The sequence below is a fragment of the Leptonychotes weddellii genome, chromosome 1 (assembly GCF_054177405.1).
Source record: "Leptonychotes weddellii isolate Sample4059 chromosome 1, ASM5417740v2, whole genome shotgun sequence".
NCBI classification, from domain to species: Eukaryota; Metazoa; Chordata; class Mammalia; order Carnivora; family Phocidae; genus Leptonychotes; species Leptonychotes weddellii.
Window position 1 is genome coordinate 75,488,220 of NC_138369.1, and position 21,993 is coordinate 75,510,212.

The following is a 21,993-nucleotide window of genomic DNA, read 5'->3' on the forward strand; positions in this document are numbered from 1 at the left end:
ATTCAAGGTTGATTTTCTTTTGAGATCTTAGTTAACCATAATATGTTTAGGTTATATTTTGTTTTAAAGCTGGAGAGAATACCATAGCTTGATGGTAAAGGTAGCTGGTGTGAATTTTAAATTACATAATTGTTAAATGTAACATCTTAAACAACTCTTAAGGGTTAGTTCAAAAGGTCCTCCACTATTTACTTTGTTAAAAGACATACTCTTTTTATAGTGATTTCAGGCTTCAGTTGTGACAAGATTATCTTTATGATTTTCATATGGACAAGTGTTGGTAAAAGGCAGTAAAATAAAAACTGATTGGGCGAACTCTGTATTAAAGCCATGATGTTGTACAGCAAAGTATTTCTCTGAAAAAGAAATGTCAGGCTAAATTGATGCATTTGTTAATTATGTCTTCCATCTTCAATGCTTTAAGTTACTATTGAGGAAAGCATAAACCTTGGAATTACAAGGAAATTACTCAAATTGTGTTGAATGAAATTAGTTTAGGCTAAGCTTATTGGATACATTTAGAAAAAATTTGAGTGAAATGTTGCAAGGGTATGGTATCATAGGTTATAGCCAAAAAGAAACTAATAGTGTGGGTTAAAAGTAGCACCTTAAAATGGCTGTAACTGGGCATCTAATTCAGCTTTAATCACTGCTTTTTCTTTCTGCTACAGATAATAGAGAATGTGTGAATTGGAATTATTTAACATACCTATTAATTACAGTTGCTTAATTAAGGCTTTTGGCTTGACTTTTGATCTTTTCATAAAGGCGTTGTCCTAAACAGGATACGCATGATACGTCTTTATTCTTTCTGAAAATTGTGAGACATGGAAACATCTTTGTAGAAATTATTTTCACTTATTTATTTACTTGAAGAACCTGACAAAGTTGGAATAGCAGTAGGATCCTGACACTAAATATATTTGCCACTTTATAGGAAAACTCAGAAATGATAACAGAAGCAGAAATATTTAGGATGTCACCCATCATAATTTTCTTGAATATTTTTTAAAACTGGGAAGTATAAATCAAAACTTTTGATTAGGTTGTGAATTTCAGATACTGGATTTAAAGTTATCTTGATTGTGGGGTCTTAAAAAGGATAAAGCATTTTCTAAGGATCATTAATACAATAAAATTTTGTTCCCTGCCTAAGGGACAGATAAACTTTAAAACAGGTCCTGGATTCCCTCTTATCTTAAATCAGAGCCTTTCATTTGCAGTATAAATAAATTAGTTTCTTGGTGCTATATATTCATATATGTTGTGAATATATCTTTATGTGCCTTTGTAATTATTTCATTATTTTGTTTGACCATCTCTTTTAGACTTTCCGTAGTGGAACGTTTGCATTACCTACCTTCATCTGGCTTTATATATTGGGAGAGGCAGAAAGGTTAGTTGGATCAAATTTTCTTTGGGAATCTCCCCTCTCTTTTCTGTTGTCAATTGTACATTCCCGAAGAGCAGGCAAAAGCTGTTCATGGCACAAGTGCCCGAAATAACATTCAAGCTGCTTTTTAATGGCTATGCAAACTAATCTCTGCTATGTCCTTTTCTTAATGCTTGTCAGGGTTGCTATTTACTGAGAGTTAACATCTGACTGTGAAAGTGTCAATGATCATGGGTGCCTGGGTGGCTCAGTGGGTTAAGCGTCTGACTCTTGATTTCGGCTCAGATCATGATCTCAGGGTTCTGAGATTGAGCCCTGCGTGGGGCTCTGCACTGGGTGTGGAGTCCGTTTGGGATTCTCTCCTCTGCCCCTCCAGTGCACGTTCTCGCTCGCTCTCCCCCCAAAAAAAAGGGTTAGTGACCAGATGGGAAATTCCAGTCTCTTTTCTCACTCCATAAGAGGAGGGTTTGAGATCTGCCAGTTTGAGGTCTGCCAGCCCCCTACCCTAGAGGCTGGTATTCAATTATGATATCTTTATGTATACCCTTCATTCCTTTGAGGGACCAAGAGAGATTAGTTCCTTTTGATTTTTTCTGTTCCTAGAAAAAAAGAGAGGAGATGGGCTGTGTTTATATTAGAAGGATGGGAATGGAGAGTGGGGATGGATGAGAGAGACATTTTACTCCTAGGAAAAACCGGCAGAAGTTGGGTAGTAATTAGATACAGGAAATGAAGGGGAAGGTTGAATCAGAATGACTACAAGCTGTTCAGCCAGCATAACTGGGTGAGTAGAAGTACTGTTGGCTCGTTGGAGGAGTTAGCTGAGTTGGCGACAGGCCAAGCAGAGTATGTCAGAGGTCAGACTGTCATGGCTTGCATGTCATAGGTCTGTGTATGGAGGGAGGCTTTAAAATTGAACACCAATTGGGCTAGAAGGCTAGGGTTCAAAGTGAGCTCTTGAGGGCAAAGACCCTCAGTTGCCCCTAATTCATTTTGATTAGCATTTGGCATGTAGCTATTGTCCATTGAATGAAAATGCTGGCTTCTTCACTTTTATTGGTTCTCAGCTAGGGGTGATTTTGCCCTCCAGGGACATTTGGCAATATCGAGATATTTTAGTTAAAACTAGAAGGGTGCTACTGGCATCCAGTGAGTAGAGGCGAGGGATGCTGGTAAACATCCTACCGTGTACAAGACAGTCCCTTCCCCTTGACCCCCCAACAAGGAATTAACTGGCTCTAAATGTCAAGGGTGCTGAATTTGAGAAACATTGTTCTAACCAAGGGCCGGGAAGTTAACTCCTCTAAGCCTTGGTTTCCTCACTTGTAAAGGGATGATGATGTATTCTACTTCAAGCTTGTTAGGATTAAATAGGGCTAGGTGCCTGGCATGAAAGGGCTGCTCAGCAAATGCTAATTTCCCTTACCTTGGTTGATGAAAATGAGGAAATTATTTTTGTCATTTGTCTATTAAACAACTTCTAATTTCAAGGCTTCACATATTTTTCTGAGAGATGAATGGAATGCCCGGGAAACCTATAACGGTTTTTATAATCTTAATGATTCTGTCATGGTTGCATCACATTATGGTTTTGGGTTTTGAGTATTTCATGATTTGTAATTAGCAGTAGGTAGAAATGTTGAAATCTGGATTAAATGTTTTACCTACTAATGAGGTTAAACTCATAATTTTACTTGCTGTGAGATCTTTTACTGTTTGAAAGAAATTTTACTGTTCTTTGAAATCAAAACTGAAGTGTTGTGAGTTACTTCTTTTGGAAAATGCCAGACCTGTGTCTGTAAAGCTCTTTCCTTTTTTATCCATTTACAAAATTTCAAGTAGATCTTCTCTGAAGTCGTAACTCTTTCTCAGATTTACTTTTTTTTTTTATAGGAAATTTTCTCTTTTTTAAAAGATTTTATTTATGGGGGGGCAGAGAGAGAGAGAGAGAGAGAGAGAGAGAATGAGTGGGGGAGGGGCAAGGGAGAGGGAGAAGCAGACTCCCCGCTGAGTAGGGAGCCCCACATGGGGCTCAATCCTAGGACTCTGAGATCCTGACCTGAGCTGAAGGCAGACGCTTAACTGACTGAGCCACCCAGGTGCCCCCCTTAGATTTACTTATTAAGGTCTTCATTAGGTAGCTTTCTTTTACTTAAGAAAAAGTACTTTTTTTACTCTTTTGTGAAGTGTAGAGATTACCACCAGCTCTTTGACTCATGCTAGGGTCAGGACACATGTATTTTCGATTTTAATACAAGGACCATAACCTTGAAAATGTATTCTAGCCATAGCCTCACCGTGTTTACTGATCTGTTTACATGTACCTAGTTGTGTACCATTCTCCTTTTTAAGGAGTTCTTTGCTGCTTTCTCTTTCCTTTTAGGGAAAAGATTGGTTTAGTCTCCCTATACTTTTAATATCCCCATCTATAACATGAGATTAATAGGTAAAGGTGTTTGAGTTTAGTGAACTATTTATTGGACTTACTAGTGTTTCTTTTATTAATAGCAGTGGAATTTATAAATAACATTCTTCCTATTTCTCATATTAAACTAAGGTGATTTAAACATACCATTCATTAAATAGTTGATCAGAAAAATTAAATAACTTGAGGAAAACCACTTAAAATGGAAAATATTGTATAAGTGATAATAGAGTACATTTTGTGGTAGCAAAGAAATTCTCATTCAGCTTAAACCTGTAGAGTTCAAAGTTGGTGGCTTTTGATGATATAAATTGTATCCGACCACAGGTTGCTTTTAAGGGCTTATTACATGGTTCTCTCTTGTACCTGTAGACATTTAGATCAGTTGAGTACAGGGTGTGAAGGATGCTGCATTCATGTCTTTGATTTCATAAGGGTTTGGTTGCTATAGCCTGTAAAATTAAGCCTACCAGTTAACTCCTATGTGAAAGGAATGCCATTGGACAAATGGAGGAACTAGGAGAAGGAATGAAGGAATGTACCATATGTTTCTATAGTTGAATTACTGGCTAGTCCAACTTTTTTTTTTTTACTCTGATATTACTAGTAAAATAATTGTTGCTAGCTGAGAGCTTTAAAAACAGCTCCATGTTTAATGTAGGGTAATAACAAAATGGACAGATTTTAAAAAATATGTAAAGGATATGATACCCTGTCCCTCATCTTTGTACTGAATTTGTCTCAGGACTTGGAATAATTTCTACAAACTGATTTATCAGTAAATGGAGTATTATGCCCACTTTTAACTTAGTAAAAAAAAAAAAAGCCAAATTCTTTCCAGGTAATTGCTTAACTGTTGTTAAAGTGTTGTTTGACTTCTAATTATAGAAGAAAGATTTGCTTTACTTTTAGAGGTATTTCTAAAATCTTTAAACTTTTAAACTGAAGTAATTTTAGACTTACATCAAAGGTGCAAAATTTGTATAAAGAGTTCTCATAAACCCTTTTCCCAATCTCCCTGTTAACATCTTATATAATCATAGTACAGTGATCAAAACCAAGACATTCACATTTATAAACTATCCTTTTTCTGCTCTGGGATCCAATTCTGGATTCCACCTTGCATTTAGTTTATTATATTTTCTTAGTTTCCTTCCATCTATTAAATTCTCTGGTCTTTTTTTCATTTTTCATGATCTTGACACTTTTGAAGAGTACTGGTCAGTTATGTTTTAAGAATGTCCCTCAAAAAAAATGAAAAAGGTGAAACCAGAGAGGGAGACACACCATAAGAGACTCTTAATCTCAGGAAACAAACTGAGGGTTGCTGGAGTGGAGTGGGGTGGGAGGGATGAGGTGGCTGGGTGATGGACATTGGGGAGCGTATGTGCTTTGGTGAGTGCTGTGAATTGTGTAAGACTAATGAATCACAGACCTGTACCCCTGAAACAAATAATACATTATATGTTAATGAAAAAAAAATGTCCCTCAGTTGGATTTGTCTGATGTATGCTCATGATTAGTATGTCTTAGGGCCTGTCATGTTAATATGATTAAGGTTAAGGTGGTGTCTGCCAGGTTTCTCCACTGTAAAGTTACTGTTTTTCCTTTTGTATTGAATAATAAATGTAATTTCTTTAGTAATGTAATCATTCCTTTGTAATTAATACTTTCCTTTTGTGGGGAGGTACTTTGAAACTGCAAATATCTTGCATGTCATCATACATTTCACAGGCTAATTTTTGCATCAATGGTTCTTGCTGGCTGCCATTATTACTGTAGGGTTTGCTTAATGATGATTTTGTTTCTTTCATTCCTTCTATATTAACTGGATTTCTGTTAAGGAAGAATGTCCCTTTTCCCCATTTATTAATTATCCAATTTATTTACATGGATTTATAGATATTTATTTTACTGTTTGGGTTAAAATTTAATACTTTGTTGCTCAAATCATTCCAGCTTTGGTTATTGAGAACGCTTTCAGATTTGCTCCTGTTTCCTTTCTACAATGCCCCCATCATTTTGTGACTTCTAATTTACTTTCTGGCACCACAAGATGTTTTAGGTGCATCTCTGTTTTTCCCCTTTATACCAGCCACATACATACACAATCAGTCATTTCTCCAAGGAAGGCATGTTCATTTTATTGGAGAATGGTGTTTCCTCTTTATACCAGCCACATACACAGTCATTTCTCCAAGGAAGGCATGTTCATTTAATTGGAGGATGGTATCTAGAAACCAAGATCTGAGTGTCATCTGTGCTCAGTACAGATGGGGTGCCATTGTTTCTCGGTTCTCTCTGTAGATAGAGTTAGCAGATAGATGTATAGTAATATATATACCTATAGTTTTATTTCCTTATCTATCCGTCTATATAAACTGAAAACCATGACCTCAGGATTCATTCTAGAGTTTTCCCCCTTTGCCTTTTGTGCTGTCACTTCCTTCTTCAGAGGTGAGAAATTTGGTTCTTATCCACAGTATATTATCTGTTCAATCATAGTACACACACACACATGCACAGAAGTAGTTTCAGAATTGCTAATCTATTTCCCTGTGAGAGATACATTTAAAAACTAGGGTATATTTGTCTTCAGCTTTACAGTATATGGTCAAAAATCTATTTTCCAAAGTTACTCAGGGTAGTTCTTGTTTTCCCTCTTTCTGCATGGTTATATTATTCATTTAGAATGAAATTAGGTGTATTAACTGTTTGCGTTTTATTTTAGGATCTTCCCACATCATGTTTGATTTTAGTTTCTTAAATCTTTTTGAAGTAAATGGTGACCTTATCCCTTCTCCATTTTTCTGTAGTGAAGATCTGTTCTTAAGAGGACTGGACTTGCTTAGAGTTAGGTACAGTTATAATTGTTTTGGCTGATAGCAGTTCACTTGAAAGGAGCTGTGCTCTGGTGATCATTCCCTTGGGCTTGCTCACTTGGTTCCTTAGTTACAGCTTTCATTTCTACATTTTCTCTACTTGGGAATTTATCTAAGGTCCCACAAGTGTTTGAAATCAGTCTTCAACTAAATCTTTGTTCTGGATGCATAGTTTTAGACCCAAAGTCAGCTACAGACTGGAGTAAATTAAAGTATTTTGCAGATCCTGTCATTTATTGGTTTTTATTTTTGAGATATAATTTGTATACTATAAAATTTCCCTTTTTAAAGTGCGTAGTTCAGTGGATTTTAGTCTATGCACAAAGTTATGGGTCAAACTAATTCCAGAACATTTCCATCACCCCCAAAAGAAACCCCTTACTCATTAGCAAACACTTTCTGTTGTCTCCTCTCTCCAACCCTTGACAACTACTAACCCACTTTTTGTGTCTATGGATTTGCCTATTCTAGATATTTCATGTAAATGGAATTATGAATATGTGACCTTTTTTTGTCTGACTTCTTTCACTTAGGATGTTTCCAGCATTCGGCCATTTATAGACTGTATCATTTCATTTTTTTTTTTTTTTTGTTAAATAATATTCCATTCTTTGGATATACCACATTTTGTTTATCCATTCATCAGTTGATGGACATTGGGTTGTTTCTACTTTTTGGCTATTGTGACTAATACTGCTGTATTCATGTACAAGTTTTTGTGTGAATATATGTTTTCAGTTTTTTTTGGGTGTATACTTAGTGTGTGTATATATATGTATGTGTGTGTATATATATATAGTAGAAGTGTTAGGTTATAGGGTAATTCTGTAAATTGAGGAACCCCCCCCACAGAAGTTACACCTTTTTTTATTCCCAACAGCAGTGTATGAGGGTTCCAGTTAATTTCTCCACATCCTCTCAAACATTTATTTTCTTTATTTCTTTTTTTAATTGCTATTCTGAGGGGTATGAAATGGTATCATGTTCTGGTTTTGATTTGTATTTTCTTGATGATTGATGATATCAAGCATCTTTTCATGTGTTTATTGGTCACTTGCATATCTTTAGAGAAATGTTTGGTGAAACCCTATGTCCCTTTTGTAATTTTGTTACTTGCATTTATAATTTTTTAAAGATTTTATTTATTTGTCAGAGAGAGAGAGCGGGCACAAAAGCAGGGGTAGCGGCAGGCAGAGGGAGAAGCAGGTTCTTCCCCGCTGAGCAAGGAGCCCAATCATGACCTGAGCCGAAGGCAGACGCTTAACAGACTGAGCCACCCAGGCGTCCCTATTATTTGCATTTTTTATTGTTGAATTATAAGATTCTATACATGTTCTGGGTACTGGATGAATATATCTTTTTTTTTTTTCTTTTTAAGTTTTATTTATTTAAGTAATCTCTACATTCCACATGGAGCTCAAACTCATGACCCTGAGATCAGGAGTTGCATGCTCCTCCAACTGAGCCAGCTAGGCACCCCCTGGATAGAAATATATCTTGTACTTGGACAAGCATACAAAGAGGTTTATGCATGGGTATTTATTCCAGCATTTATGATACCCTGATCAGACATATAATTTGCAAATATTTCTCCCATTCTACAGGTTGTCTTTTCATTTTCTTTTTTCTTTTTTTAAATCTTAATTGTCTTTTCATTTTCTTGATGGTATCTTTTGGAGTACAAACTTTTTAAAATTATGATGAAGTCCAGTTTGTCTATTTCCTCCTTTTGTTGTTTGTGCTTTAGATTTATATCTAAGAACCACTGCCTGAGTTATGGTGACAAAGATCTGTGTTTTTTCCTAAGAATTTTATAGTTTAGCTTTCAAAACTTGATCCACTTTGAGTTAGTATTTGTATATGGTATGAGGTGATGGTCCAATTTTTTTTTTTGCATGAGATAGCCAGGTATTCCAGAACCATTTCTCCAATGAATTGTGTTGGCACTCTTGTTAAAAATCAATTGACCATAGATGTATGGGTTTGTTTCTAGACTCTCAGTTCTGTTCCATTGGTCTATATATCCCGATGCCATTACCACACTGGATAACTGTGGCTTTTATAGTAAGTTTTGAAACTAGGGAATATGAATTCACCAACTTTGTCCTTTTTCAAGATTTTTTTTTGTTTGTTCTGAGTCCCTTGCATTTTCATATGAATTTTAGAATTGGTTTGCCCATTTCTGTAAAAAAGGGCAGTTGTAATTTTCACAGACAATGCATTGAAATAATTGTACTTTGAGGATGTAATATTTTTATATAGGTACAAAGATAAGATCTTTTTGAACATTTGGGTGTCAGTTTATTTTAGGTAATGTACAAAATGGCTTTAAAAGTTGTAATGGTCTTATTTTATTACTCCCTTCTTCGCTCTCCTACTCAGGGAATAACTTAATGGGGGAAAAGATAATATTATTCAATAAACGGTATAGGGACATTTAGCTAACATTTAGGAAAAAATGTAAAGCTGGAAGGAGAAAGTCTTTTTAAAAAACTAGCATGAAATAAAATCTCAAAACAATAATAAAAAATTGAAATACATGATCATGTAAAATTTTAAAAAGATAGTAAAAAATAGATGTAAACCAATGATAAAAACACTTTAAACAAATGACAGAGGCTACTTTCCTATAGAAGGCTCTTTAAAAATCTATAAGAAATAGGGAATAACTTGTAGGGGAAAATAGCCAGGAAAAAGGACATGAACAAGTGTTTCAGAGAAAAAGGTTGCAGATGGCCAAAAGATACATTAAAAGGTGCTTGACCTCAGTAATGAAGAAATGTGAATTTAGATAACTATTTTCTGCTCATCAAATTGGCAAGGATTTAACTATGTGATGATGCTTATTCCTGGCTAGATTGCAGGGAAAGTAGAAGCTCCTGCCTGTTGTTGGGAGTTCACTTGACACCGTCCTTCTGGAGAACAATTTAGCAAAGCTGTCAGAATAAAAAATACACCCAACAGTTCTATGTCCAGGAATGTATCTTCTATGTGTACCTGCATGGGCATACAAAGAGATTTGTACAAAGATGTTTATTACAGCAACATTTATAAAAACAAAATATGGGAATAAGCCAAATGTCTATCCTCAAGAGGACTAGTTAAATAGAGGTACTACCGTATAATGAAATGTTCTGTGAGCCATTAAAAAAAAAATGAGGCCCCTGGTTTCAAACTAATCCAGAACTATAGTAATCAAAACAGTATGATACTGGTATGAAAACAGACACAGATCACTGGAATAGAATAGAGAGTCCAGAAATAAACACACGCTTATGTGGTCAGTTAATCTATAACAAAGGAGGCAAGAATATACAATGGGGAAAGTCTTCTCAACAAATGATGTTGGGAAAACTGGGCCGCTACATGTAAAAGAATGAAACTGGACCACTATCTCATACCATATACAAAAATAAATTCCAAGTGGATTGAAGACTTGAATGTAAAGCCTGAAACCATAAAACTCTTAGGAAAAAACATAGGGAGCAAGCTTTTTGGTGTTGTAGTATTTTTTGGACTAGTCTCCTCAGATAAGGGTAACAGAAGCTAAACATGCGGGATTCATCAAACTAAAAAGCTTTTGCACGGTGAAGGAGATGAACAAAACGAAAAGGCAGCCTACTAAATGGGAGAAGATACTTGGAAACCATACTTCCAATAAGGGGTTAATATCCAAATATATAAAGAACTAACACAACTTAATGTCAAAAAACCCAACGTGATTAGAGAATAGGCAGAGGACATGAATAAACATTTTTCCAAAGAAGACATACAGATGGCCGACAGGCACATGAAAAGATGCTCAATATCACTAATCATCAGGGAAATGCAAATCAAAACCACAATGAGATAACACATCACACCTGTTAGATTGGCTGTTATCAAAAAGACAAAAATAACAAGTGTTAGCAAGGATATGGAGAAAAGGGAACCCTCATACACTGTTTTGGGGAATGTAAATTGATGCAGCCACTGTGGAAAACAATATGGAGGTTCCTCAGAAAATTAAAAATAAAACTACCAATGACGCAGCAGTTCCACTTATGGGTGTTTGAAGAAAATGAAAACACTAATTTGAAGAGATATATGCAGCCGTGTGTTCATTTACAGTAGCGAAGATATGGAAGCAGCCATAGTGTCCGTCAGTCAGTTGATCAATGGATAGAGGTGTGTGTGTGTGTGTACACAGCATAGAGAATATAGTCAGTAATATTTTAATAACTTTATATGGTGACATGGTAACAAGACTTATAATTGGGATCATTTCTTTTTTTTTTTTTTTTTTAAGATTTTATTTATTTGACAGAGAGAGACACAGCGAGAGAGGGAACACAAGCAGGGGGAGTGGGAGAGGGAGAAGCAGGCTTCCCGTGGAGCGGGGAGCCCGATGCGGGGCTCGATCCCAGGACCCTGGGACCATGACCTGAGCCGAAGGCAGACGCTTAACGACTGAGCCACCCAGGCGCCCTGGATCATTTCTTACTGTATAAAAATATCAAATCACTATGAATACCTGAAACTAATAGGGTATTTTATGTCAGTTATACTTCAAAAAAAAAAAATGAGGCAGATCAGTATGTGTGGTGAAATAGAATGTCCAAGATACATTGAGTGAAGAAAAACAAATTGTAGTTATATAGTCCTATTTGTGATTAAAACAAAACAAAAACCAAAAACTTGTACGTATAGAAAATAGCTAGCAGTATACACAGAAATAGCTACCAGAAATTACTTCTGGGCAGTTGGACTGGGGAGAGGGACTTGTTACATTAAACCTTCTGATTACTTGACTCTAAAAACAGCAGGATTTCATTTTTAAAAAATCATTAAAAATGACAGTGTAATTAAAAATACTCTATTTAGAAATAAGAGATTTGGGTTTTTTTTTTCCTGTGAAGTTGAGTATTTTTTGTATGGTTTCTGTTAGTCTCCAGAGGTAAATGCATTTTTCAGATTTGTATTGCTCTAGTGAAAATGGGTTAGAATTAGCTCTTGGGTACAAATGTTTAATAGCATTTAGAACCTTCTCTTTCGTTTCCAAGACTGTAAAGGTATGGAGGAGAAATATGATTCATAATTGTGATTTGGGATTGTGTTAGTTTTTAATTTGTCAAATGAGGAATATTTAAGTGCTTGTCTACATTGGAGCCTGACTACGTTACTCTTGTTTTGAGTCCATGTTCTGGAACTTACAGTTCAGTGTGGAAGGTAAGCATTTTGCATTATCTTGCTTGACAACAGGTTGCTTATTCATTGTCAGAAACTTTAGTACCACAGACAGCGAGGAAGCAGTGGTATCACTCTGCACTCTGCCAGACCATTTCTAGAATATTAGAATTCAAGGGGACCAACTTCCCACCCCATATAAAAATCACCAATAGTGTCTCCTAATAAGTTTTTGGTGTTTGGAAACTATACTTTTGTATTTTGACACTGGTTGTGTCCTTAATATAGGCAGAATATTGTTTCATATAACAGTCCTTAAAATATTTGAAGGTGCCTCATATTCATTACTTATTTAGGAACTTAGTGCAATCCAGTTAATGGGCAATGCAGTCTTCATAAGTTCTCATTTCCAGAAATGTCACTGTATAAGTTACACTTTAGCAGGCCCCAGTGATGCTCTAACGTGAATATAGAATCCTCAAAGTGTAGTTGGACTGTGTAGTACTCTGGAGCCATGGAGCCATTACTCACTTGGTTTAAAAGCTGTACTTCTAATAATTCAGTTTAAGATGATGTTTACCTTTTTAGCAATAGGATTACACTAAGATTAATTTTATAGCTCTGTAAGTGGTATGTTAGGTCAATGCAACACATGTAATTTTCTGAATTGTTATTTTAGAGTCTTATCATTTGGTACTTTTAATAGTTGTATTTTGAGATTTGGTTTTTACATCTATCTCTAATAAAGTATATATATGCTTTTGCAAATGTGAAGGTGTGGTATATTGCCTGTACTCATTGGTTCAACCTGATAACCTCATTTGAATTATGAAGCAAGGTTGCTGCCTTTCTCCAGCTTTAAGTTCATGTCATCTTGGATAAGCATGCTACTTAGATATTTGTCTGAGTTAATGATAAAATATTAAACAGGATAGAGCCTTAGTGGCACATGTGTACTGAGTTATGAATATTGTTGGTTCTTCTCGCCAGAGATCTACCTATGTTTTTAGTTCAGCCTGTGTGGTTTTATTTGGGTCATGTGACAGAATTTATAAAATATTGTGTTGGTGTTAGAAGACTGTACAATCTTAGTATTCAAACTTGTGAGAAATTCTTAGACACAGACTGGTTTTAAATGGTTGCTGTTTTCTCCTTCTTACAGTTTCCAAAAATCTTCTGCAGTATCCAAGATTTGGGGGGATGTGTGTGAGGGAGGGGATGAGGGTGAGAAGCTTCTTTGCACCAAAGTTGTTTTTGGCTAAAAAGAAGCTTTTAGATTAAAAAAACAGAACAAAAAACCCTCAGCTTTACTGAGGTACACATTCAGAGACCATATAATTCTTGCATTTAAGGTATATAATTCAGTGGTTTTTTAAATTTTTTAAGAATTATAAAATATATGTAGTATAAAATTTGCCATTTTAACCACTTTTAAGTATACAATCAGTGTCATTAAGTACATTAACAGTGTTTATCAGCCGTTAGCACTGCCTATGTCCGAAACTTTCTCATCACACCAACTGAAACTTTATACCTGTTAAACACTAACTCCTCATTCTCCAGTTTTCCCAGCCCCTGGTAAGCTCTATTCTACTTTCTGTCTCTATGAATTTGCCTATTCTAAGTTCATCATGTAAATGGAATCATACAGTGAATTTGTGATTAGCTTATTTCACTTAGTATAATGTCCTCAAAGTTCATCTATATTGTAGCATACTAATTTCCTTCCTTTTTTAAGGCTAACTGATAAGTAGGGACTTCTGTCATTTTGCTATGCCTTATAGCTTTTTTTGTCCCTTAATTCCAGCATTAATTGCCTTTTGTGTTGAGTTGGTTTTTTTGTAGTGAAATACTTAAGGTCCTATCTCATTACCTTTTGTGTATATCCTGTAGTTATTTTCTTTGTGGTTGTCATGAGGATTGTGTTTAACAACCTAAAGTTACAATGCTCTAATTTGGATTTATACCAATTTCACTTCATTAGCATACAGAAACTCTGCTCCTTTGTATCTCCACCCTCTTTTCAGTTGCTCATGTCTCCAAATTACTCTTTATACAATGTATGTCCAAAAACATAATTTAAAAAATATACTAGTGTCTTAAATCATGAAGGAAACAAAATGTGGAGTTACAAACGAAGGTTAACAATAATACTAGCTTTTAGACTAATAATTGTTTTTTAAAATATTTATTAGTCTCTTATGTAGAAAACAAAAAATGGAATTATAAACCAAAGTTACAGTAGTTTATAATTACCTATGTATTTGTCTTTACTGAGATTTTTATTTCTTAAAGTTACTGTTTAGTGTCATTTTATTTCAATTTGCAGATCTTTAGCATTTCTTGCAGGTCAGGTCTAGTGGTAATGAACTCCCTCAACTTTTGTTTATCTGGGAGTGTCTTAATTTCTCCCTCAATTTTGTTAAATACAGGGTTTTGGGTTTCTTTCTTTCTTCCTTTTTTTTTTTTTGTTTCTTATGTTGTATTCTTGTATTTTTGTTTGTTTGTTTGTTTGTTTCTTATGTTGGTCCACTGCTTTCTGGCCTCTAAAGTTTCTGATGAGAAATTTAATTATCTTATTGATGATTCCTTGTATATGACAAGTATTTCTCTTGCTGCTTTCAAGATTCTCTCTTTGTCTTTGGTTTTTTAATATAATGTGTCTCTGTATGGATCTCTTTGAGTTCATTGTTCTTGGAGTTCATTGAACATCTTAGATGTTTGTATTTGTGATTCATCAAATTTGGGAAGTTTTTGGCTATTATGTTTTCAGATATTCTCTCTACCCCTTTCTCTGTTCTCTTTCTGGGACTCCCGTAATAGTCTGTATTGGTCTTCTTGATGGTGTCCCTCAGGCCCCTTATGCTCTGTTCGCTTTTCTTCAATCTTTATTCTTTCTGTTTCTCACATTCTGAATTTCCATTGTCGTATCTTCAAGGTTACTGTTTCTTTCTTCTGCCTGCTCAAATGAGTCTTCAAATCCCTCTAGTGAATTTTTTATTTCAGTTATTGTACTTCTCAGCTCCAGAATTTCTTTCTGGTTTCTTTTTAGGTTTTATATCTTCTTTTTGTTCATACATTGTTTTCTTGACTTGTCCACATCTTCAGTTTTTTGAGTATCTTCAAGATCATTGTTTTAAGTCTTTGTTTAATAGGTCCACCATCAAGTCCTGTTTAGGGACAGTGTCTGTTTATTTTTTCCTTTGAATATACCATACTTTTCTGTTTCTTTTTATGTCTTGTGATTTTTTTTTTACTGAAAACTGGACATGTGACTCTAATAATGTAGTAACTCTGGAAATCAGATTCTACTTACTCTTCCACAGTTTTTGTTTTGTTTTGTTTTGGCTTCTTTTATGTCATTGATCAGCCTGAGGTGTAAATTTAAGGTCTTCTCGGGTCTCTTCTGAGCCTGTGCATTTCCCTGGGCATTCACCTGACTTTGCAACAATTGTGGAGAGGTGGAACACCAATTGCTGGCCAATTGCTGGCCCGGCTGCCGCTTTGTGCCTCTGACCATAATTAGCAATCAGGGATCGAAGCACAGAGATCCCAATATTTGGAGAACAGGTGCTTTTTGCTCACCCTGGCTTCTATCAGTAATGTGCAAGTTCTCCAGGAATACATGCACAGCTGCCTGCCAGGGGTTGGGGGATGAGGGGTAGGGATGTGCGTGCGTGCGTGTGTATGTGTGTTTGAGGGTGCAGGGTGAGTAGCTGCTATTGTGCTAAGAGCTAAAAAGGACTGAAATAAATTGCGGTTTACCATTCAAGTTTTGTGGAAGTTGTGAGCCTTTCATGGATTCTTGTATTCCAAAATAGTTACATCAGAGAGATTTTGCCAGCAAGTTGGTTATCTAGGTGGGGAGATAGATTCCTGGTTGTTTCCTACTCCACCATCCATCTTCCCAGAATCCCTGTTGTTCGATTTTAAATCCAGTTTCACCATAGTAAAATTAGTCCTCTAAAGTTGATTTACTTTGGAATTTTGGGTTATCTGATTAATTTAAATATAGTGTAGTCATTAAGAAAGAGGGCTTTAGGGGAGCCTGGGTGGCTCAGTCATTAAGCGTCTGCCTTCGGCTCAGGTCATGTCCTGGGATCCAGCCCCGCATAGGGCTCCCTGCTCAGCGAGGAGCCTGCTTCTCCCTCTTCCACTTCCCCTGCTTGTGTTCCCTCTCTCACCGTCTCTCTCTCTCTCTGTCAAATAAATGAATGAATGAATGAATGAATGAGGGCTTCAGGGGTGCCTGGCTGGCTCAGTCAGTGGAGCATGTGACTTGTTCTTGGGGTCGTGAGTTCAAGACCCACTTGTGCGTCCAGCTTACTTTAAAAAAAAAAAAAAATGAGGGCTTTCAAGTTAGACATTGGTTTAGGTCCTGGCTGTACCACTTACCAATTTTGTTAGTTTCTTTTTGTCTTGGGCAAATTACTTCTACAAGCTTTAGTTTCCTTATTTACAAAATAGGAAAAATACTGGCCCTTTCAAAGAGTTTTCTAAGGATTGCATGAAGTAATAGAAGTACTCAGCATCACCACTGGTGCTTAGCAAGTGAGAAGTATAAATCTCCATCTCATCCTCTTACTACTAATAGTCCTTTTGCTTTATACCTCCTCAAACTACTGTGATAACATATACTACCAGTATGCGGATTCCAGAGCTTTAGACATTTTTTTAAACTCAAAGTTTCAAAATAATAAAAACACCATGTTTCTTGTGGATCTTTTAAAAACAAATAGCTCATTTTTTTAAATGGAAGTACTCCATGAAAGTTTCATAGCTAATTTTACAACTAAAAATCTATTCAAATTACTGATTGGGTTTAATAGTATCATTTTTGGGTATCTTTGATTATAACTTAAAAAGATTGGAGATTGAAACAAGGAATTAAAAATATGCATGTGAGTTACTAATGAAGTGATGTAAATTACATGTTATGAAGATAGATACTGAGGAATAAATAGCTTGCTGGACTAAGTGATTTTTGATTGCCCTTTTTCCTTCCACCTCTCTTCTTCTTTTTTTTTTTTTTTAAGTTTTTATTTAGAGAGAGAGAGCACAAGCCAGTGAGGGGAGGGATAGAGAGGGAGGGGGACAAGTAGACTCTGGGCTGAGCGGGGATCCCAACATGGGGCTTGACCTCAGGACCCTGAGATCATGACCTGAGCTGAAATCGAGTCAGACACTTAACCAACTGAGTCACCCAGGTGCCCCACCACCTCTGTTCATCATGAGAGCATATATTTCAATAGCCCAATTATTCATAAGCAAGTATCAGCACCATACAAATATTTTGCAGTTATATATAATGCAGAGCAAATAGAGAAAATACATTTAAGTGAAAGCAGTTGGATCATTGCATCTTCCTTTGACTCATAGTTACTTTGGATGACAGGAGGGTTTTTTCCCCCAAGTAGAAATCAGGAAAGGGATTTAAGTATGAACTTGTTGGAATTAATTAATTCCTAATTATATGAATGTACAGTTTTTGTTTAGGAACAGAGTGTTACTTAAAACAGTTAAGAAGTCTGTTAGCTTAATTATTCATTTATCCTTTTAGCAGTTATCAGGAACCAGATATGTGCCAGACATGGCCAGTGCTGGTTTGTGCAACCCTTTAGTTCTTATAGCCATTGAATTTACAGTAGTGTAGCAGAGGGAAAAGGACATGTTTGGAAGAGCTGTGATAGCTAAGTGGAGTACTAGGGGGTGGGTAGCTAATGCAGAGTTGCGGGAAGATGTCACAAAAAGATTCATAGAAAGAATGAAGCCTTGAAGATTGGTAAGGTATGGAGTGTGTGGACTGGACCTGGTCCCTCTTTTCTGTAGAGATGTTCTGCAGGCATTTCAGGCAGGTGGGACCCAGTAGTAGATATTTTCCCACATAGGCTGCTTGCAATGTTGTGGTTTTGGGTGCGACTGTTTGAAGTGAGCTAGGAACTATGATTTTCTTGGGGGTCAGGTTCAGAATGTGATTGTTTAGTAGAGTTAATCAAGGCTTGGATTTGTAGTTTTCTTTTTTTTACTTTGCTTTTCAAAACCATTGTGTATTGCTTTGTAATACCAGTTTCTTTTGGCTTAGAAGTGAAACAGCTGGTACCAATGCAGGCCCTGCAACTTGATTAAGTTGCTCACTAGTAAAGTGGTGCTTTCTTTCTTGTCCTCCTTATTCTTGTTGAGGATTGGTTTTTGTAAACATGGTTTTTGTTGGTATGTACTGATCAGGAATTCATTTCCCTCTTTGTGTCCTTGGAAGCAGCTAAGGTCATTGGTTAGCAGAAACAAGTATTAGTAGTGGATTCTACAGAAGATAAAACTAACCTACTGCTGAGTGAAGGCCATTTAAAAACAACAGATTAAACATGTGAGCCCCTTTGGATTGGTTTGTTCATTTTATGTAAGGCTTCGGTCTCATTTGGATTACTGATTGGTTACAGTTGTTCAACAGACAACAGTTGGAAATAAATGCTAGAGTCTGTTTCTAAATCTTGCTTAAAGAGTATTGTGTGCTGAAAATTAAAATGAAAATCTTTGGCTTTTATTTTACTTGAACATTTTTTAAAAATCTAAAACTTTGGATCAGATGGATGAAATTTAACGAGAGAATGTGTAGGATTGATTTTTTTTTTTTTTATTGCATTGTTGGAGAAAAAAGTACAAACATTTTAAGGCACCTCAAGGACTTTACTCATGAAGAAGCATGTAGATTGAAATTTTTTTCAAGTTGGAGGTAATGTGGCAAATAGAGATTAACTTGGAAAGGGTCAGTGATCCCATTCTTTACCCCTGTGTTGTCATAATGGGCTAAGAAATGAACTATATTTGCCAAAGAAAGTGGGGAAAGAACTAAGAATTCTGTCCAGTAGGGTGGAGGACTTGCTGAAACGGTGGCAGAGGGCTGCCCACATTGATGCCAGAGTTAAACATTGACTGAATGGCTCAGGAAAAAGTTCATTTGCCCCCGTGTAAACATTATTTAATGTATGATGAACTAGATACGTAGAAAAGAAGGTTGTTGGTATTGTAGCTGTCATGTTTGTATTATTTTTACTTTTAAGAAAGTCATTAGCATTCTGATAAGCATGAATTAGCAGATAAGCATGGGAAATGAAAATGTCTACTTTGGGAAAGGGAGAAAGTTACAATACATAGGGTAAAAAAAGCTGAGATTGAGAGGATAGATTTAAAATACTAAATTGAAAGGAATAGAGCTAGAGGAGGAAATACTGGGACTTTGATAGAAACCACTGTATCAGATTTTCATTTTGGAGAACAACCTTTACCTTCGCATTTCTGCTCGGATCTAGGAATGTGGAGAACGAACCTACATCTTTTGGTTTTTAGATATTTGAGGATGTAAGAGTAACCATAGTATATGAATTCTGCATTACAAGTTTCATCTACAGGGAGTCATAATCAGCCCTACCAGCAGTCTCTGTGGCATGCATAGTGGTGACCCTGATTTTAAAATATTTGTTAATAATGTGTACTAGAGTAATAAACTAGATTGAGTTGGTTAATTTTTTTTTTTTAAAGATATTTATTTATTTGAGAGAGAGAGAATGAGAGACAGAGAGCATGAGAGGGAGGAGGGTCAGAGGGAGAAGCAGACTCCCTGCTGAGCATGGAGCCCGATGTGGGACTCGATCCCGGGACTCCAGGATCATGACCTGAGCCGAAGGCAGTCGCTTAACCAACTGAGCCACCCACGCGCCCCGAGTTGGTTAATTTTTAAATGTTACAACCCAGTTCTTTAAATTGGAAGGGGTGGCACCAAAATGCAAGCTTTTTTAAGTGTTACAGTTCAGTGGCATTAATTACATTCACAGTGTTTTGCAACTGTCACCACTATTTCCAAAACGTTTTCATTACTCCAAACAGAAACTCTGTACTCATTGAGCAATACCTTCCCATTTCTCCCTTATTCCTAGCCTCTGGGTACGACTAATCTACTTCCTGCCTCTGATGAATTTTCCTTTTCTAAATATTTCATTTAAGTGGAATCATACAGTATTTGTCCTTTTGTTTCTGGCTTATTTCACTTAGCATAATGTTTTCAAGATTTACCCTTATTCTGTATGTATTAGAACTGCATTTCTTTTTATGGCTGAATAATAATCTATTGTATACATTTTTTTAATTCATTTATCTGTGGGTAGACACTTGGCTTTCCACCTTCTGGCTCTTGTGAATAAATAATAGTGCAGTGAACATCAGCATAGAAATAACTGTGGTATGTTGCAGATATTTTCTCCTAATCTGTTAGCTGTCTTGACTATGTTTTTTGAAAATTTCATTTTTAGGTAATCAGTTATTTCTCTTATTGTCCTTGTATTTTGAGTTACTCTTTTTTTTTTTTTTAAGAATTTATTTATTTATTTGACAGAAAGAGAGACAGAGAGGGAACACAAGCAGGGGAGTGGGAGAGGGAGAAGCAGGCTTCCTGCTGAGCAGGGAGCCCGATGCGGGGCTCGATCCCAGGACTCTGGGATCATGACCTGAGCTGAAGGCAGACACTTAACGACTGAGACACCCAGGCGTCCCTGTATTTTGAATTATTCTTGAAGACTCGGTATTAACATGTTCTAAGAGCCATAATGCCCAGTTCCATGAATTGTCTGGTACTCAGTAATTTAGGATGGACTGACTAAATATTACAGAAGGTAAACTTCAAAAATTAACTGCCAGACTTTACAGAATCTTTAAGGAGAGAAGCAGTATGTCCTAGCTGTAACTATAAAATTCAATGGTGTGCCCCAAATTCACAGTATATACTAATATTAACTCAAATGGACCAGCCACCTAACTATAAGAGCTAAAAACCATAAAATTCTTAAAAAAAAAAACCCAAAAAACCAGAAAAACCCTCAGGAGTTGGGGCGCTGGGGTGGCTCATTTGGTTAAATGTCCGACTCTTGATTTCGGCTCGGGTCATGATCTCAGGGTCATGAGATCGAGCCCTGTGTCAGGCTCTGTGCTCAGCAGGGAATCTGCTTGGGATTCTCTCTCTCTCTCTCCCTTTCTCCCCCTCCCCCTGCTTGTGTGTGCCTGCGCCCTCTCTCTCAAATAAATCTTAAAAACCCTCAGGAAGAAATCTTCATGACCTTGGATTCCTAAATATGACACCAAACACAGAGAAAAAATAAACTGGACTTCATCAAACTTAAAAAATTTTATGCATCAAAAAACATTATCAAAGGCGCCTTGGTGGCTCAGTCGTCAAGTGTCTGCCTTCAGCTCAGGTCATGATCCCAGGGTCCTGGAATCGAGTCCCACATCAGGCTCCCTGCTCGGCGGGAGGCCTGCTTCTCCCTCTCCCACTCCCCCTGCTTGTGTTCCTGCTGTCGCTCGCTCTCTCTCTGTCAAATAAATAAATAAAATCTTAAAAAAAAAAAAGAATAAAGTATAATAACCCGATAGAAAAAAATGATCAAAATACATAAAGGGGTAATTCCCCCCAAAACATAAAATGACCCCTAAACATGAAATGATTTCAAACTTATAATTAGAAAAATGCAAATTTAGGGGTGCCTGGGTGGCTCAGTTGGTTGGGCGACTGCCTTCGGCTCAGGTCATGGTCCTGGAGTCCCGGGATCGAGTCCCGTGTCGGGCTCCCTGCTCGGCGGGGAGTCTGCCTCTCTCTCTGACCCTCCCCCCTCTCATGCTCTCTATCTCATTCTCTCTCAGGTAAATAAATAAAATCTTAAAAAAAAAAAAGAAAAATGCAAATTTAAGTACACCGAGACATCATTTTTTAGTTTTCAGACTGACAAAATTTAAAGTATAACAGTCCCTCCTGTTGGCAAGGGTATGAGGAAACAGACACATACATTCCTGATGAGAAGGCACAGCCCCTCCTGAGATTTGGCAGTATCCAACAAAATCCTGTGTATGCATTTGCTTTTTGGCCTATCAGTTTCAATTCTAGGAATTTTCCCTGAAGGTACAACTCCCAACAGTATGAACATCCATATGTCATGGACCATTGTTTGCAATTTCATACATAGGAGAGTGGTTGAATAAAATATGTTATATCCATAAAACAGTACTATGCAGCTCTGAAAGGAAAAAAGTAAGATCTCTGAGCTGATCTCTGAACTGATGGATTGATCTCCAGGATATATTGT

The 21,993-nt window shown here is 36.5% G+C and overlaps 1 protein-coding gene across 13 annotated transcripts in view; it reads left to right on the forward strand.

Moving 5' to 3' along the window:
* Positions 1-21,993, forward strand: part of ATP2C1 (ATPase secretory pathway Ca2+ transporting 1) — a 158,162-nt gene that overhangs the window by 37,736 nt on the left and 98,433 nt on the right. For 2 of the 13 annotated variants that reach the window (XM_081801913.1, XM_081801920.1), the window contains one exon: positions 1,329-1,396. The exons of the other annotated variants lie outside the window; for them this stretch is intronic. The gene's annotated coding sequence lies outside the window, so the exon portion shown is untranslated. The remainder of the gene's footprint in view (positions 1-1,328; positions 1,397-21,993) is intronic. 13 annotated transcript variants of the gene reach the window in all.